Source organism: Curcuma longa, chromosome 7 (genome assembly GCF_044706935.1).
Source record: "Curcuma longa cultivar G26 ecotype Majalengka, Jawa Barat chromosome 7, ITB_CL_G26_1.1, whole genome shotgun sequence".
NCBI classification, from domain to species: Eukaryota; Viridiplantae; Streptophyta; class Magnoliopsida; order Zingiberales; family Zingiberaceae; genus Curcuma; species Curcuma longa.
In genome coordinates this window covers 12,657,372-12,676,472 of record NC_133867.1, presented here as the reverse complement: position 1 = coordinate 12,676,472, position 19,101 = coordinate 12,657,372, and the positions used below count along the sequence as shown (strand labels likewise).

The following is a 19,101-nucleotide window of genomic DNA, read 5'->3' as shown; positions in this document are numbered from 1 at the left end:
GTGCCTCATGCAACAACTCATCCTTAACCGAATGCTACTCTAGAACATAAGTCGACCTCAAAATCGAATTATCCCATCTGCGTCACATGAGAACTCTAACTGCTGTCCAGAGTCCATCCTGCTGCGGATAAACTGAAGATGCTGGTCGCTAGCCTGTGCCAATTTAATCTTCTCCACTATAGGTGACTGAGCAACCATCGAAACTAGAACACCATGCTGAGTCCGACTATGCTCTATCAGTCCCAACTCTGAAAACTGCCGGATCAGATCAGTAACTGCTACCATCTGACTAGCCAGAATCCCCCAAGACTTCCGACTGAGTGCATCTGCGACTACATTAGCTTTACCTGGGTGGTAGCTAATGGTACAATCGTAATCCTTCAGATATTCCATCCATCGTCTCTGTCTGAGGTTCAGCTCTTTCTGGGTGAACAGATACTTCAGACTTTTATGATCGGTGAAAATCTCGAAGGTAACTCCATATAAGTAGTGTCGCCAAATCTTCAGAGCGAAGATAATAGCGGCAAGCTCCAAATCATGCACAGGGTAGTTCTTCTCGTGGTCTTTCAACTGACGAGAAGCATAAGCGACTACCCGATCACGCTGCATCAATACCGCACCAAGTCCCTGGAATGATGCATCCGTGTAAAGTGTGAATCCATCCTCGCCAGAAGGGATCACGAGAATCGGAGCGCTCACCAACCGCTGCTTAAGCTCCTGGAAGCTAGTCTCGCAGGCCTCTGACCAGACGAACTTCGCTCCCTTTTTGGTTAGACGAGTCAGCGGTGTAGCAAGACGCGAGAAACCCTCAACAAATCTCCGATAATATCCTGCTAAACCCAGAAAACTACGGACCTCCTGAACTGTCTTCGGCTGCTCCCAACCAGTAACAGCCTCAATCTTCTGAGGATCAACAGAAATCCCTCTGCTGGATACCACGTGCCCGAGAAATCCCACCGATGATAACCAGAAAGCACATTTGCTGAACTTTGCGTACAGCTGCTCCCGACGTAATGTCTCGAGTACAATGCGGAGATGCTGCTCATGCTCTGCCTCTGATCGAGAATATATGAGAATATCATCGATAAAGACAATGACGAACCGATCTAGATACTCCAAGAAAATCCGGTTCATCAGATCCATAAATACGGCCGGAGCATTGGTGAGACCGAACGACATCACCAAAAACTCATAGTGTCCGTACCGAGTGCGGAAAGCTGTCTTCTGGACATCCTCATCTCGTACTCTGAGCTGATGATAGCCAGATCGCAGATCAATCTTAGAGTACACGCATGAACCCTTCAGCTGGTCAAATAAGTCATCGATGCGTGGCAATGGATACTTGTTCTTCACTGTTACCGCATTCAACTGGCGGTAATCAATACACAATCGCATAGATCCATCCTTTTTCTTCACAAATAGGACTGGGGCTCCCCAAGGTGAAACACTCGGACGAATGAAACCCCGATCCAATAATTCTTGTAGCTGGACCTTAAGTTCCTCCAGCTCTTTCGGTGCCATCCGATATGGGGCCTTGGACACTGGTGTCGTGCCCGGAATTACCTCGATAGTGAACTGAACATGTCTCTGAGGTGGTAAACCAGGAAGCTCGTCCGGAAATACATCCTGAAACTCTTGGACAATACGAACATCGGAAGGACAAGAAATACCGTCTTCCTCTGTTTGCTTCAGAAACAACAGATAACCTCGGCAACCACTGTCTAATAGTCTCTGAGCCTGAATAGCCGAGATAATAGATAATCCATCACTCTGAGTGCCAACGAATTCCCAAGCGGGTTGATCCGGAGGTCGGAAGGTAACCACTCTCGCTCGACAATCTACTGTAGCATGGTAAGTGGCCAACCAATCCATACCCAGAATGATATCGAATTCTGCCATATCAAGCACCTGCAGATCCACTGTAAGGGTATGACCGTCGAAATCCAACGGACATTCCCTAATCTGCTGATTGGTAGTCAGCACTTCACCGGATGGTAAAGATACTGCTAGACTACACGATCTAATCATCGGAATTCTACCAATTTTTCTCAAAAATACTCTAGATATAAAAGAGTGAGAGCTACCAGTATCAATCAAAGTATCAGCATATATGGAATAGACAGTAACCATACCCCGTGATGACCGATCCATCGGCCCGCTGCGCATCCTCCCGAGTAATAGCATAGACACGTCCAACCTCTGTACTGGACGGCTGCGCAACCGGCTGAGAGGTAGAAGGCCTCCACTCCGTCGGAATCTGACTCGGAGGAGCTGAAGTCGGAAACTGAGGCTGCTGCTGAGGTAGCATGTATGACTGAGGTACGGCTGGTAAGTACTGCTGTGTAGAATAACGTATCTCTGGACCAGTAGAATACTGAAAAGCTGTCGGTGGAGCTGCCTGGTCTCTCCCCTGAAGCATATACATCTGTGGCTGGGGTGGTAGGGGTCGCTGCTGCTGATGTGCTCTGGGCCTCTGTGTCCTCTGAGATCGCTGCTGGGTAGGACGCCCTCCTGAAGATGCAGCACCAGTAGGCTCCAGCTGAGCCTTCAGAGTACACTCTCTGACCGTATGACCCGGAAGTTTGCAATAGTAACAGATAGGCTGATCCAGTGGGCAATCATCCATCATATGACTATGCGATCCGCAGCGATTACACTTCCTATTCTGATCTTTCTGGCCCGAATATGAAGTATTACGGAACTGTCCTCTAGACGGCTGTCCAGTCCTCTGTCGCTTCTGAGCAGTCGGCTGAGAGTCCCGACTCCTCATTTTACCGCGAACGTTCTGCTTCCCAACCTCTTTCTCTTTCTCTTTAGATATCTGCTGCCGAGTCAACTCGATAGCCAGTGCCCGGTCTAAGGCCTCTCTGTATGAGCTGATAGAAGACCCTGACATCCTGTCTCGAATGTATGCAGCGAGGCCCTGCATAAACTGATCCATCCGATCCTCGTCCTGCGCCACCAGCTGTGGACAAAACTCTGAAAGTTTCTTAAATTCTGAGTTATATTCCGTAACTGACCTTTCTCCTTGCTTCAGACTCAAGAACTCCTGACGGCGTGCCCTGCGGAAGGTCGCCGGGAAAATACTCTCTCTCAAATACCTCTCTGAAAGATATCCATGTCACCTCCCGCTCTCCAATTACGATCTTCTGAGTCTTCCACCAAGTAAGAGCCTCATCTCGCAAGTGATAAGTAGCCAATCCGACCTTCTCTGAGTCCGTACAATCCATATACTCATAAGTATCTACCAAATTCTCCATCCACGACCGAGCTTTCCACGGATCAGATCCTCCGTGAAATAAAGTGAAACGTTCCTTGGCCGATTTGGCCAAGGTCATAATACGGCTCTTAGCAGCCGGAGCAGATGTAGGCATATCTGGAGGAATCCCCTGGGTCTGACCACTCGGCTCTCCGATCGGAATATTACGGTTTTGATCCCGTATATCCCTCTCCTGAATAAGATCGGGCTCCTCTGACATATCAGGTCGTCCCAGGTGTCGACCTCGTCCTCGGCCTCGGCCTCGAGGTATAGGGGTCATATAATAAAATGTACCTGATACACGATCAATATAAATTTTCTACCCAACTAGAGAAATATACTAAAATACTTACAGGTTTTTGCCGGAGATCTTTGCCATGCCATTTCCATCTCACGATCTGGATCGAGCAACTCAAAATCCGATAAACCCGATACGACGACAAATACGACTTTCGGTTACTCGATACAAAACAATTCCGAACAAATGCTAAACCTAAGTCCTAAAATGCAACGATTAATTCCGAAAAACTAATCGTAAAACCATGCTCCAATAGACTCTAAAATGCAACAAACAGAACGTAAATCTATGCTGCTAAATCTACGCTCTGATACCACTAAATTGGTATCAGATAGACTCTAAAATGCAACAAACAGAACGTAAACCTACGCTCTGATACCACTAAATTGTCACGACCCGGGAGATAGCCGTCCGAAAAATTTCGCAGCACCTCCCCAGTATCCCTGACAATTCCCTGTATACACACATATATAAAGGCCAACACGGCCTATCCATACTACAAAATATGGATTTATATACTAAACAGAAGTAAAAGGTGACCCACACGGCCACATACACATCCTACACAATTACTAGCGAGAAAACTCGTCAAATATGCAAAACTCAGAATCATAGGAGCGAAAACATAAATCCAATAAAGTCCAATGCAATGGATACGAGTCCAAGAAATACTACATGTGAAAATCCACCATAATCATCAAGACGAAGTCGGAAATCCGAAACTATGAATCGTAAACAACAACACGACAAGTATCACAAGTATACCACAATACATCACACACACATAAAATCCCGTCGTCGTGAGATGGCGTAGCTGGCAGATCCCTGGCATCCTCTGTAAGCTCCTACCTGATATCTGGGAAGACAGAAAAATCCCAGGGTCCAAAGATGTGAGTATAAATACTCAATGGGTAATATAGAAAGACAGTGCATGAATAAAAGAAATAGCAAAATGATAGATACATACCAAAGGTCAACAAGGTATCAAGAATATCTCTGCAAATAATAACAACTAACATGGATCTCATGTAATGCACCATATGAATGACATGTCAAACATAGTGCAACAATCAAGAATCAAACAGGTAGACAATCAAAATGCAGTATCAGTGCGGTCCAATACATATATATATCATGCACATGATGCGCATATGCATGATGCAACTGCCACACTCACTATAGAACTCGTGCAAGCATCTGAGTCTGGGAATGTCCGGCATCGGGGGATCAGTACTCCGCACCCTACAATAAAGTAGTCCGGTGATCCAAATCGGGAGATCAGTGCTCCGCGCCCTACAATCAAGTAGTCCGGTGATCTAGTAGCTATGATAAGCTACATATACTATGGTCGATATCTGTCCTCTAATACTCATCCCCGACGTACCAACCATATACTCTCCGAGTACCACCCCTACCCAGTGTTTAGGCAGATCATCGACTCGGCTGCGTACACTGCCATACAGCCATCGACTGCGTACACTGCCATACAGCCATCGACTGCGTACACTGCCATACAGTCGCCATCACCAAGATAAAAATTCCCCCAAAAATACCAACAAAAATTGGATACTTGTAGCCCTTGAATGCATCTTGGATCATGTAACTTTGGGCCTTCAAGTTTTGTCTTTATGTTGGCCCAATTTCACTTTCAAGTTGAAGGAATGTGATCCATTTAGTTGTTGCCTCCATTGTGCATTGATCCTCCTTTTCCTTGAGCTCTATTATTAAGCCTTCCAAAGCTTGCTTCATTCTCTTAGTCTTCGATCTTGTCATGGGTCCTCCAATTCCCTTCAATGCCTCTTCCTCCTTGATTTTGTCTTGTAAGCTTGTATCCCCTCCTTGGTCCACATCAAAGTTGATAATTCTACAAATCACATACCAAGTCCTCCTCTAATGATGGTGAATTCCACTTTGGGTAAAGGTTTGATAAAGATATCGGTAAGATTTGACTTTGATTCAATATAATTTAACTCAATGTCACCTCTTGCCACATAATCTCTACCAAGTCCTCGGGCTCAATCAGTCAGTGTAGAAAAATCTGATAGAAAGATTGGCCGAGTGGGATCATGCACGACTAAGTTCATAATTCTACAAAGCACATACCAAGTCCTCCTCTAATGTTGGTGAATTCCACTTTGGGTAGAGGTTTGATAAAGATATCGGTAAGATTTGACTTTGATTCAATATAATTTAGCTCAATGTCGCCTCTTACCACATGATCTCTACCAAGTCCCCATTGGGCAATGGTACCGTGGTAGGACATCCAGATTGTCACCCAGGCACCTGCGGTTCGATCCCCAGTTACGGCGTATTTGTAGGAATTTTTCCCCAAATAGGGAGCGCAATCAAAGGATGTTGGGCGTCAGGACTGGCCGCTACGTGCACTTTCCGATTTACCCTAGTGGCCGGTGGAAAACTTCCGTGGGGCCGGGCCGGTCACCCCAGAGATAGTCAATGAGGCTAACTGGGATTTATCATTTTTTTCTAATAAAATAGTATTTTACTTCAATATGCTTTGTCCTAGAATGATGTACTAGATTTTTGGTTAAATTGATGCCACTCATATTATCACATAATACCTAGACCTTGGAATAATAAAGCTCATAGTCCTCTAGGGTATGCATTATCCATAGTAGTTGAGCTACATAACCTCCCAACGCCATATATTCAGCCTCAGTAGTAGATAAAGTAACACATGGTTGTTTCCTACTACTCCAACTCACTAGGGAGGATCCAAGAAATTGACATCCACCACTAGTACTCTTTCTATCTAATTTGCACCTTGCATAATCAAAATCGATATACCCAACTAGGTCAAAATTTTGATTTCTAGAATATCAAAGACCTACATTAAGTGTACTCTCGACATATCTTAAGATCCTTTTCACCACTACAAGATGAGATTCTTTGGCACAAGATTGGTATCTTGCACATATACCTACCGCAAAGAGTACGGCCTAGTAGGAGTTAGATATAACAAGCTACCAATCATACTTCTATATTGGTTTGAATCTATCACTTTTCCCTTAATGTGACTATTTAATTTCACATTTGTTCACATAGGAGTAGAAGCTACCTTAGCATTTTTCAAACTAAATTTCTTGATAATTTCTTTAGCATATTTGGTTTGGTAAACATGAGTTCCTTCATTGGTTTGTTTGACTTGTAGTCCTAAGAAGAAGGTCAACTCCCCAACTAAGCTCATCTCAAACTCATTTTCCATATGCTTAATGAACTCTTGAAGAAAGTCATCATTAGTTGACCCAAAAATGATATCATCAACATAAACTTGGGCAACAAAAATGTCATTATTCTTAAATTTGATAAATAGGGTTGGATCAATTGTCCCTCTCCTAAAACCCTTAGAGATTAAGAAGGAAAAGAGTCTCTCATACCAAGCTCTAGGAACTTGTTTCAACCCATACAACGCCTTCTTAAGCTTATAAACATGATTTGGGTAGTCTATTCTTTCAAATTCGGAGGGGTTGTTCTACATACACTCCTTCCTTAATGAACCCATTTAGGAATGTCGATTTTACATCCATTTGATGAAGTTTGAAACCCATGTAAGCGGCATATCCTAATAATATTCGGATGGATTCTAACCTAGCTACTAGAGCATCAAGTCCTTCAACTTGATTGAATCCCTAGCAACCAACCTAGCCTTGTTTCTTGTAACTCTATCTTGATCATCTAATTTATTCCTAAAACCCCATTTGATTGTCATAATTGTACTATCATTAGGTTTTGGAACTAACTCCCATACTTCACTCCTTTCAAATTGATTCAATTCTTCTTGCATTGCTAAGATCCAATCGGTATCAACTAAATCTTTATCAATTGATTTTGGTTCAAATTATGATATCAAGGCAATTTGACTAGTGTGATTTCTAAAATAAGATCTAGTCCTCACTCCTAATTCAACATCCCATACTACTTGATCAATAGGGTAATCTTGATGATGCCTTCGAGTTCTAGAAATTGTGAGCTCGTCACACTTATCATGATCAATTTTCCTTTCATCATCCGAATCACCTCTTCCTCCCCCTTGATCATTACCTCCTAATTATAAGTTTTGAATTGCTTGGTTATATCTTGATTTCTTGCATCTATATCCTTATCATTAGAGGATTTTCTGGGGTAAGTATTAGTAGACTCATCAAATTCAACATTTGATGACTCCTCAATCATTTGGGTCCTCTTGTTGTATACCCTATATCCTTTACTAGTGAATGAGTAACCAATTAGAATTCCCTCATCCGCCTTGGCCTCAAATTTCCTTAAGTAATCTTTTGTGTATAAGATGTAAACCTTGCATCCAAATACTCTAAAATAATAAATTTTGGATATCATCCCACTCCATAATTTAAATGGTATTTTTCCTAAAAATCGATGAATTAAAACTCTATTTTGAATATAGCAAGCGGTGTTAACCGCTTCTGCCCATAAATTGGTAGGTAAGGGAGTAAGCATTTAACATTGTCCTAGTGACTTCTTGTAATGCCCTATTTTGAATATATTTGATGAAGAAAGCACACTAATAAATGAAGTTATTCAAAATGATAATCTTCAATTAAATTTTAATGATCAAGATAATAACATTCAATTCAATATTAATGATCGAGATGACGAAGAATTAAATATTAGAAATAATAATACTGAAGACAGGTCTGACCATAACCCAAACATAAGCGGACCTGAAATAACTCGAGCACCAAGACTTAGAGCTAATCACCCACCTGACCAAATTTTGGATGATCCAACCTTAAGTATTCGAACCCAATCAGCCTATAGGAATCTAAGTCAGGTTGCTCTAATCTCTAACATAGAACCTAAAACCATAGAAGAAGTACTACCAGACCCTGATTGGATTATATCAATGCAAGAAGAACTAACCCAATTTAAATGAAACCGGGACTTAGTTCTCAAACCTGACACCAAATCGATCATAGTAACCAAATGGGTGTTTCGAAATAAGACTGATGAAAAAGGGAAAGTAGTAAGAAACAAGGCTAGACTGGTAGCCAAAAGAAGCCAAGTAGAAGGTTAAACTACGATGAAACTTATGCACCCGTAGCTAGACTTGAATCCATTCGAATGTTGTTAGCCTACGTGACCCATAAAGGATTCAAGCTCTACCAGATGGACGTTAAGTCCGCATTCTTGAACGGGTTCATAAAAGAAGAAGTTTACGTAGACCAACCACTAGGGTTTGAAGACAAAGACCATCCTGATTATGTCTTCAAACTAAAGAAAGCTTTGTATGGACTTAAATAAGCTCCTAGAGTGTGGTATGAAAAGCTTTTGACCTACCTAGTAATTAAAGGCTTTCAACAAGGACAAATTGATCCGTCCTTGTGATGTAGACCAAGGAGGGGATACAAGCTTACAAGACAAAATCAAGGAGGAAGAGGAAGAGGCATTGAAGGGAATTGGAGGACCCATGACAAGATCCAAGACTAAGAGAATGAAGCAAGCTTTGGAAGGCTTAATAATAGAGCTCAAGGAAAAGGAGGATCAATGCACAATGGAGGCAACAACTAAATGGATCACATTCCTTCAACTTGAAAGGGAAATTGGGCCAACATAAAGACAAAACTTGAAGGCCCAAATCTACATGATCCAAGATGCATTCAAGGGCTACAAGTGTCCAATTTTCGTTGGTATTTTTGGGAGAATTTTCTGAAATAATTTTTGATATCTTTTGGTGGGTTTTTAATGCTTTTTGGGAGTTCCTAAGCTAGTATTATGGGAAATAAATGTCATGCATGCATGACAATGGTGCATAATTAGTGCCTAGTGGGTCTTAGTGGATATTAAAAGCTTAGTGGGAAGTTAATGTTTCAACCTCCACTAAGTCTATATATAGGAGAACTCTTGTATGGCTAAGGCATGTTGAGTTTGAATGAAATTAGAGTTTTCTCTATTGTGAGAGCTTCCTTTGGTTCTTAGGCAAAGAACTAATCTTGATCTTATCAAGGCAACTTGTGGCGATCAAAACCCCCATGACTTATCACTCACCTTCTCATCTTACTTGAGTGTGGCGTCAATATCCTTCCCTACATCTGAATATCAAGGCGATCCATTCCAAGGTGTTTATCAACGAGTCAGGAGGACTTAGTTGGCACAAGGTAAATTCTCTTGAGTGGAGTGGGTCAGGACACGTTCCCAAGGGAAACAGTAGGCGTCGGTCTAACCCAGGGTCTCACTGGAGACCTGAAGTTAAGACCAAGAGACAGTTCTAGGAACTGACTCTCCAAACCCTTACTTTGCATATTATTTTGCTAACTCTTGGTGCAGGTTAGAGAAATTGAACACTTAGACTCCAAGCGAAAATTCTAAATTTTCAGTGTTGGAGTCGACTTGAGTTTCGGATTTTCTCCACGTCGGACTCAAGTCGACTTGAGATGGGACTAGAGTCAACTTGAGCATGGATAACGCAGCAGAAAGGCAAAGGTTATCGGAAGGTGCCACGTCGGACTAGAGTCAACTTGAGTGTGGACTCGAGTCGACCTGAGGACAAAGTCGCTGCGGAGAAAATGGATCTACGCTGAGCTGGAGTTGACTTGAGTTTGAGTCAAGTCGACTTGAGCAATGTATAAAAGAAGATCTTGACCAGAGGTTTAAAGCAACTTTTTCTACAACATATCGAGCACTCTGTCGAGACAACGGCGCCCTGAGCAACTCCAAGCAACCCTAAAGCCACCGCAACGCCGAATTCGCAAGGAAACGATGATCAAGCATACTTCAGCCTCTTTCTTTGGTAACAAGTTTAGGTTTCATTGTAAATTACCTGACTAGCTTGTTATTGAATTGTGTTTTGTATCGTTTGACTTGTGTCCGTAAGGAACAAGTCTATTAGTGGATTGTCCGTTGGAAACGGTCCTAGACCGTGGGCCTTGGAGTAGCAGCATTGGGCTATGAACCAAGAAAAAATGACTTTGTCTTCGTGTTTGTGTATTCACTTCCTCTTACTTACTCGTACTCACTTCCGCAAGTTTTAAACTCGTTAATCAAAAATCGATTGAAAAGCGATAACGCGATATTCACCCCCCTCTAGCGCGTTCTATCGATCCTACACAAAACATAAAGGTTATTCCTTCTATATCCCTTGCCAATCAAAAGATTTGTCTTGATGTTTTGAAATGATACTTTGTTAGAGTCAAAAATAACCTTACAATCATATTCCTTAGTTATTTTACTAATAGACATTAGATTGGAAGTAAAATTTGGAACATAAAGGGCATCCATTGGCTTTCCTAATAAATCAATTTATCCTATTTGATTTACTATTATGTTTTGACCATTAGCTACCTTAACTATTTTACATTCTTCTAAGTTTCTGAACTTTATGATTTTATACCTATCATTTACCATATGATAATCATACCCTGAATCAATAATCCAATGTTTAGTATCTAGAGTGGAGTTTAAGCATATACTTGTTGTAGAGGTTTGGTGATGCTCCTCCATAGAAGTTTGTGCTTTTAATGTTTGCACGGGTTCCTTTTTTCGAAATGCCTTTGGTCTTAAATGAGGATGAAGAAACTGGCACTTGTCCTTTGTATGCCCTTTCTTCTTGCAATTGGGACATCTTCTTTTGGATGAACTTTGTTACTTGAACCCATGAACTTCCTTTTTTTTGTTTGAAGTTTCTTCAATATTCAAGCTTGACTCGGTTCTTTAGATGATTTGCAATACGTTATGATAGGTAGGGAGATTTTGCATTCGCAGAATTTCCTATCACATAGTTGAGAATGAGTCTCCGAGAGTCATAAAAAGACTGAAAACCTTGTCTTCATTTTGTCGCTTTATTTTTTCTATCGAATCGGTGGTTGGTGGTTGTAGAACCTCAAGCTCGCTCCATAAGTTACCAAATTATCCAAAGAGTTGTGGAACTTATTCTCTTTTCTCATGTCTGCTATTTGTCTTCTTAGTTCGAAGACTCTTCCGATGTTGTTGGTTTGCCCATATAGTGCCGAGAGATGATCCCATAAAGCTTTAGCATTTGGAGAACAAGCAACCATACTCTTGTGAGCTTCATCTAGAGAAAGAAGAAGATGAACAAATACTTGATTATCTTTCTTCTGGCATTGTTTGAAGGTAGGATTAGATTCGATAGGAGGATCCTGAAGAATATGATCTTCAAGGTTATAGGAACTTAGGGTCCTCTTAATGAATTCAAACCATTGAATATAGTTGGAGGAACTAAGAAGAAGAGAAGAGAAGAGTTGAGGAGGGTGCCAGCTTAGTTACGAAAGAGGTAGACTCTGCTACTCTGATACCATGATGAAATTTAGCTTTGGTACTTCAAAGCTTGTTACAAAATGGAGGAAAACCCATGAAAAGCTTGTTGCAAGAAAGAGGAGACAACATGAAGCCTTTTCTTCATTATCTTGAAAGTAACCATACAAGGTGGTTTTATAGTGTTACATAAGAGCCTCTTGAATGTTGTGGGCACATGAACGTTGGAGCATGCTCCAACGTTCATGTTTTTGAATGTTGGAGCATTTAATGCACTATCTTTTTGGATATAGAAGGAGCATTTTAATGCATTTAATGCACTTCATCATGATGAATTGAAGGATCCTCCTTGTTGCTTTGTTTTCTTGCATTTCTTTGTCTTCTTGCATGATAAACTAGATTTGACTTAATCTTTAATTATTTGACGCCTTGAACTTTAACATTTTATACTTGGTTGGTATATCGTTTGTGGTTATACATTGTTGAGTGGTTGGGTGTGCCATATTCATATAGTTTGGTATTTTAAATGCATATGTTGTACTAGTGAGCGGTCGTGTGGGCCTATGTTAAAAATGTATTCAAGGAATTTGAATTATTATAAAGGAGATGTTACACGAATTTTTCGAACAGCCATCTCTCGGGACGTGACAATCTTATTGGTATCAGAGCATATTAATTTGTGTCCTAAGTTGTGAGGTCCATATTGATTTTCTTTGGATTTTTCATCGTATTTGGGTTTACAACGACATGATCTCTCCAAGAAGTTGTAAGTAAGAATATCTTGTACATTTTATTCATCACCTAAAAATTTATAGTAGTTGTGTTAGTAGGTGATATTTGATTATATTATGGCCCCTGTACAAAACTGAATACATGGTCGGCCACCAAGATGACTTGCTAAGTCAGTAGAGCCGGGGATTCCTGAAGATGATGTGGATAGTCGGGAGCAGACCTGTAATCCTACAATTAGGATTTCCGAGCTCAGGAGATACCCTTGACAGACCCGGTACTGACTACGGTTAGTAAGACTATGGATAAGAGACAGATACCATTGCTGGCAAAGTCTGTTAAGGATCGATTCACCTTATTTAATGGGGGATCTGACCCATGGATTGCACGTTCCTGGTTGAAAATTTTGACGAATACCTTTACGTTCATCACATGTATCAAGGCGGAGAAAGTTGAATTAGCTATATATCATCTTCGTAATCAGGCTGTCACGTGGTGGAAGACACAGAGGACGATATTCGGAGAGTGGGATATATCATGGTTATCGTTCCGGGAGGCTTTTGAGAGACAGTATTTCTCTGTAGTATTCTGTTAGGCACAACAGAATGAGAGATTGGTCATTCGGGGTATGGATTCAATTTATTCTATGTATGTTGATACTTTGATTGATATTGGTAGTTTCCATTCATTTATATCTAGATTGTTTTTGAGAAAAATTGAAAAAGTTTTTATGGTTAGATTGTGTAGTCTAGCAGTATCTTTACCTTCAAGTGAAGTGTTGACTACCAATCAGGAAATCAAGGGATGCCCGTTGGATTTTGATGGTCATACCCTTACGGTGGATCTTCGGAGTTGGGATTGGTGGAGCTAGGCCAGACTCAGCGAGAAGTATTGATTTCTATGATGAAGCAGTCACCTATAGTAGAGAAGATCAAGTTGGCACAGGCTAGCAACCAGCATATTCAGTTTATCTGCAGTAGGGTGGACTCCGAACAGTAGTTGGGGTTTTCTTGTGACGATGATGGGATACTTCGATTCCGAGGAAGACTATGTGGTCTAGAGCAGCATCCGATTAGGGAGGAGTTGTTGCAGGAGGCACATCATTCTAGGTTTGTGATACATCCTAGTGGTACTTGTATGTATCGGGATCTAAAACACTCTTATTGGTGGAACGACATGAAAAGGGATATCATAGATTTTGTTGCAAGATGTTTAGTGTGTCAGCAGGTGAAGGATGAAAACCAGAGACCAGTCGGGTTACTTCAGGAGATACCAGTACCTGAGTGAAAGTGAGAACATATCACGATGGATTTTATTACAGGCTTATCCAGGACCCGGAAGGGGCATGAAGCAATTTGGGTAATCATTGATCGGTTAACCAAATTTGCTCATTTTCTTCCGATACGTCTGATTGATTCGCTGGATCGTTTGACGGATTTGTATTGCAGAGAGATCGTCAGATTACATAGAGTGCTTGTGAGTATTATTTCAGATAGAGATTTGTGTTTTACTTCACAGTTATGGCAGAGTCTACAGCAGGCACTGGGTACAGAGCTTCGCTTTAGCTCGGCATTCCATCCACAGACAGACGGTCAGTCGGAGCATACTATTCAAACTCTTGAGAATTTACTAAGGGCTTGTGTTATCGATTTTGGTGGCAGTTGGGAGGATCACTTGCATCTGGTTGAGTTCGCATATAATAACAGCTATCATTCTACTATTTAGATGGCTCCATTTGAGGCTTTATATGGTAGACCTTATCGATCTCTGATGTTATGGGAGGAGGTTGGCGACGAGAGACAGTTGTTGGGTCCATAGGGTATTCAGCAGGATGCCAAGTTTTTACCTGTTATTAGACGACGTATGTCAGAAGCTTAAGATTGACAGAAGAGTTATGCGGATCAGAGATGTAAGTCGTTGGAGTTTTCTGTGGGGACCATGTGTTTTTACGCGTATCACCCACGAAAGGGGTGGAGAGGTTCGGATTGAGGGGAAAGTTAGCTCCGCGCTACATTGGACCATTTGAGATATTGGAGAGGATTGGCAAGGTGGCATACCGTCTGGCATTACCGCCGACACTTGCTGGTGTTCATAACGTATGTCATGTCTCCATGCTGCGAAAATACGTACCACCTATTCTTCTTTAGCCGGACACATCTTATGAGGAGATTCCAGCTCGGATTCTTGGTCATAATGAGCGGCAGTTGCGAAACAAAACCATTCGACTTGTAAAAGTCAGATGGCAGCACCATACAGATGAGAAGGTCACTTGGGAGCTGGAGGATGCTATCTGGGCTTGATATCCCCATCTATTTACTTGAGGTAAGATTTTACTTGAGGTATTTCTGCACTATAGTATGAAGATAGTAAATTTGGAGACTAAATTTTTATTAGTGGGGGAGAATGTAAGATACAATAAATTTTTCAGGATGTAAATTGAAGTTTGGGGTTAATTATAAATAATTTAGCTCTAATTGGTTAATGAGGATTAAGGAGGGATTAATCCATGTTTAATTTAACTATTAACCCTAATGAATATTATTAATAAGGGCCTAGGTTATTATTGGGTTTGGGCTTTAATTGAGTTACTGTTGTAGCCCAATTAATTCAGCCCAATAAGCCCAATTAATCATCCTCAATTAAATGGATTCAGGTTCGAATTGGGTTAAACCCGTTAACTCGTTAAGGAATTTTAAAGCCACGCGATTGTCTTCTTCCTGAGTGCGATCGTCTTCTTATCTTCTTCTTCCGATTGCGCGATCGCGCTCAGGCTAGGAAGCTGCGGTGGAGCACTGATGACCAGAAGCTCCAGTCGTCGAACCCGTTGCGCGCCGGGGTGGGCTGGAACCAGTCGGGTGGCAGTGGTAGGCGAGACTCGAAACAGGGGGAGCTTGGATCTAATGGGAAATCGATCAGTAAGAGCTGAAATCTTTGTTAATTGAGTTGGATTTCTTTGGATTTTTGAGATTGATGTGCACACCGGTTGGTGGAAGCAGATCGGTGAAGGAATCAGAGTTGGGTTTCGACAAAGAAGGAAGAACCAAATCTGAGCTGGGAATTATAGGGCAAGGGATCTAATCTGTGAGGTAAGGTTTCCTTGTAAAGCCGATTCTTCCAGGTTGATTTATCCAAATGATTGAGATTTCTGAATTTGTTTGGGATTGATTTTGTACTGTTTTCGTTGGAATTGAGATTGGGTCTGATCTGCTCGTGATTGTTCGTGATGTGGAGGATAGTGATCTGGTATTATAGAGATTGATCTGTTGTTAGGATTGAGATTGATCTGTGGTTAGGATAGTGATCGGTTTATTTTGCTTGTCGTTAGGATTGAGATTGATTTGTTGTTGTGATTAATCTGTTGTGATTTAGTTTGGACCAAGTAGTTTAAATCCGATTGTAACAAATGGGACTATGGATTTTCGTGGATTTGATTAGGTTGGTTTTAGAGCTGATTGTGGTTAATTAAGTTAATCCACTGAGGGGTGTTAATTGGACTTGGTTGGGTTAATCTGATCGAATTGTGTTATTGGGATTTGGTTATGTTAAGTTTTAGATCTTGAATTGGATAAGGTATATGTGATTATTAGTGAATGTTGTCTATTCTATTTGCAGGACCTTGATTGGTTGATTCCACAACATACGAGGTTTATATTTTCTAGAGGTTCTTATATCGACCTTCGTTCTATCAGGGTGATTAATCTCTGTATTTGATCATTACAGTATAAATTCTTTTCTTGTGCATGCTATCATTCCATTGTTGTTGGTTGGATATCTTAGTCATACTCCTGTTGATTGTATGCTTGTCCTTGATTCGATTGATCTCTTGTGACATCTATTTTATTGCTTGTACAAACTCTTTGTTATCTATGTTGAATATTGTTGATTATATCTGATTTATGATGCCTGTGATAAGTTGAGATCCTAATACTTATACATGTTGATTTAGCATGATAAAAGGTTGGTTATTGTTGCTTGATCATCACATCATACATGGTGCGATGTGACGATTGTAATTCCCAATATTGTGGATAAATCGTCATTGATAGTTGGCCTAGTAGTGGCAAGTTATAGAATAGATGGTTAGAAATTCCCTATTCATTGAACCATCGAGGGATGGTGGTTGTATGACATGATCGCAGCCTAGTCAATGTCCTGTGCCCTGGTCACCGCAGAGGGGTGGTACTCAGAAGTGAGTATGGGATACACGCATTAGCCATAGGATTGTAGCTATACATGGCTACTTATTGATTTGTCACTAGGCTACTATATGTGGTGCTGGATTTATGGCAGTGTGATGTCGGACACCCCAGCGCCATATATACGTGAGTACTGGGGCGAGTGTGGGCAGTTGTATCATGCATATGCTATATTGTGTGCTTGATATATATGCTACTGGACTATATATACTGCATTTGGATGTGAGATGTATACTTGTTTGTTACTTGGTTGATGCATCCGTATGACATTTTCATTCATACTGATTACTGCATCTATAAGATCCATTATAGACCATATGCTACCAGTAGGATTATTGCAGATATTTCTTTATTTGTAGTTCACTGTTGGTCCTGATCACCTGTTCATTACTGTTGTTCGTTTGTGTTGGTGCAATCTTGCCCCAAGTGAATTGGATTTTAATGCTTGGCTAAAATGAGTTTAAGTTAGACAATGTTGGTGATCTAACGTGTGTGAATTGAGTTCACAGGAAAGTCCAGGTTGGAAGAATTGGCAAATGGTGAAGTCCCAGAGGCGCGGCCTCTTGGCAAATGGTGAAGTCCCGGAGGCGCGACCTCTTGGCAAATGGTGAAGTCCCGGAGGCGCGACCTCTTGGCAAAGGTGAAGTCCCGGAGGCGCGACCTCTTGGCAAAGGGAGACTTAGCACAACGAAGCTGAGGGGAAACGTCTCAAGCAAGTGCAAGGAAGGGCACGAGGCTTGTGGAAGGCGTTTGAAGGCTTGCGTCAAGGCTAAGGGCTGAAGAAGATGAAAGGGGAGTTCAGCTTGATCAGTCGATTGGTACTGTTCATCAGTCGACTACTCCAGTCGATTGGTACTGTTCATCAGTCGACTGATAGACGACTGATAGACGACTGGGCTGACAGCTGGAGAATTAAATGCAAATTAACTAGCCATTGAAGCCCACCAGTCAACTGACCCTTGAGGCAGTCGACTTGCATCACAAAAAATATAAAAAGACAGATTCAAGATTGACGACTGTGTGATTTTTATTCTATCATCTCTGTAAGATCTTCAAGTGCTATCTTTCATATTCTTCCTCCTCCATACTTCACTATTCATTTCTGTAAGAGGAAGAGAGATTGCTTGTAAGGATTTCTCCGCCTTCAAAGTGATCTTTGAAAAGGAGGGATTTTCATAGTGGAAAGGCGCTCGGTGTGTGTGGATCCTTGGATTAGTCACTTCGTAGAGGTGGATACCAAGTAAATCAACAGGTTAGCGATTGTGATCTTTTCTTTGCTTTTATTTTTGCTTCCACTAATGATTTCGCAGGAAAGTTCGAGAAATCGCTATTCACCCCCTCTAGTGAACGCATCGGTCCCAACAGTTTGTATATCCTTTGCTCTCGCATATATATTTTTGAGCATGCACTAGTTATCTGATTATCCATTAAGTATTTTATACTCACCATCCAGACTCTGGGGTTCCTTTTCTTCCTCCCCAGGTAGCGGATCGGGATATTACTATGAAACTTGGAGTTCTGCTAGACTGCCCCTATCTCACAGCAGGAGGATCATTGATTTACTTTGTGTGGATGTCAGATTTATGTTTGGATTTGTATTCGTATTCATGGATTTTGTTGTCATTATAATTCTATTGTAGAGTTTTCTATTATCATGGACTTGCGGATCTGTTGCGGAGTTTTCTATTATTGTGGACTTATGGAATTTGTCGTTTGTTCTGTTATTATGCATATTGGTATGCTTTGAGTTTTGTCTTTTATACTTGGTTGGTATATCGTTTGTGGTTATACATTGTTGAGTGGTCGGGTGTGCCTTATTCATATAGTTGGTATTTTAATTACATATGTTGTACTAGTGAGCGGCCGTGTGGGCATATGTTAAAAATGTATTCAGGAAATTTGAATTGTTACAGGGGAGATGTTGCCTGAATTTTTTTGGACTGTTGTCTCTCGAGACGTGACATTGCTGGCTAATTCAAAGTCTACCATGGAAGTATCCTAAGTGAGTTGCACCGTAGACTCAATCCTTTAAGGGAAACTTAGCAAGTTGTACTTGAAACTATTAAATTATCAATTCAATTAGATATAGTATTGTTGCGGTGACCAAATTGTGGTGGACGAAAGTAAGGTTAAAAGTTTATGCTCAAAAGCTATTGGAACTCAAAGTTGTTAACTTAAACATGATCACCCCCACCCATTCACAACAATTAGGGTCACTTCATAATCCATAGGGTCACTAATAAAGTGAAGTTACTAATTCACAATCAGGATTACTAAAGGAATAAAACATCAATATTTATTTAAAATACTAATGGGAAGGGCTTCACGCATAAGTAACATCTCATTGTTTGATCTAAGTATAAATTTTCAACAGG

At 41.1% G+C, this 19,101-nt stretch overlaps 2 pseudogenes; both read right to left on the bottom strand.

Moving 5' to 3' along the window:
• The window catches only part of LOC141832656 (uncharacterized), a 178,309-nt pseudogene that overhangs the window by 22,236 nt on the left and 136,972 nt on the right, over nt 1-19,101 (bottom strand).
• On the bottom strand, nt 2,102-3,479 carry LOC141831698 (uncharacterized; annotated as a pseudogene).